This window comes from Sinocyclocheilus anshuiensis, unplaced genomic scaffold (assembly GCF_001515605.1).
Source record: "Sinocyclocheilus anshuiensis isolate Anshui unplaced genomic scaffold, SAMN03320099.WGS_v1.1 C32308500, whole genome shotgun sequence".
Taxonomy (NCBI): domain Eukaryota; kingdom Metazoa; phylum Chordata; class Actinopteri; order Cypriniformes; family Cyprinidae; genus Sinocyclocheilus; species Sinocyclocheilus anshuiensis.
The window spans coordinates 1-856 of record NW_015614582.1 but is presented as its reverse complement, the minus strand read 5'-3'; the positions used below and the strand labels follow the sequence as shown (position 1 = coordinate 856).

The following is an 856-nucleotide window of genomic DNA, read 5'->3' as shown; positions in this document are numbered from 1 at the left end:
CCAATGATGTACAGAATAGGTTGTCTCAGAGATGGTACGTGCTTATACATTTCCCTCTGACACTTTGAATTTCTCAATATGATTGCATCAGTTTAGTGTTATGTTAAACAATGTCTAGTATTAATTGGATGTACCACCATTTCTCCACAGATGTGGTCTTCTTCATCTATCTGTACCAGCGCTGGATTTATAGAGTGGATCCCAACCGTGTGAATGAGTTCGGGACCAGCGGAGTGGAGCAGAGCAAGGACAGCCCAGCCCAGCCAGCAGCTGCTGACACAACCGCTGCCATCACAGATAAATCAGAAGGGGAGAAGAAAAATGATTAACCCCTTTTAACCCCCTCCCTTGCCCTCTGGTCTTGTGAAGGTGTGATAAGGCATCTTCAAGGCTGAGTTTGTTTAATTGTCAGGGAAGGGAACTGGATTAATGGTATTACGTAAAAGACTGCAGGAAAAAAAGTTCAGTTCAGCATTCCTCCTTTGTGTGGAATCCACAGGAAAAGAATATTTAATGTTGACTTCTTAAAATCATTCTTTTTCAATCTCCCATATTTTTGCAGTCAAAGTGAAGTAATATGTGATGTACTGTATTGTATATTTTTGGGTTGGTAACACTAATAATTTGAAGGGTTAGGTGGTCCGTAATTAAATCCTATTGGCTGGAGTGAATAGGGCGATTGCAGTACATATCATTTTGTTTTTTGAAGTATAAGAGCGAGGAAAAGAGGCCAAACGCAGCCTTGCTGGTCTCCTGATTCTGTGTACTTATTTTCTGTTCATTCCATGTGTGAAGGGGTACCAGGAAGCAGTTGTGTAGTGTAGGACGGAGGTGGCCAAGAAAAAAAAAAAAAAAA

At 41.0% G+C, this 856-nt stretch overlaps 1 long non-coding RNA gene across 1 annotated transcript; it reads left to right on the top strand.

The window, feature by feature from the left end:
- LOC107682532 (uncharacterized) lies at positions 1–839 on the top strand. Its single transcript, XR_001633519.1, has 2 exons — positions 1–34; positions 151–839. It is a non-coding gene; the product is annotated as an uncharacterized LOC107682532 (long non-coding RNA).
- The last annotated feature ends 17 nt before the right edge of the window (positions 840–856 follow it).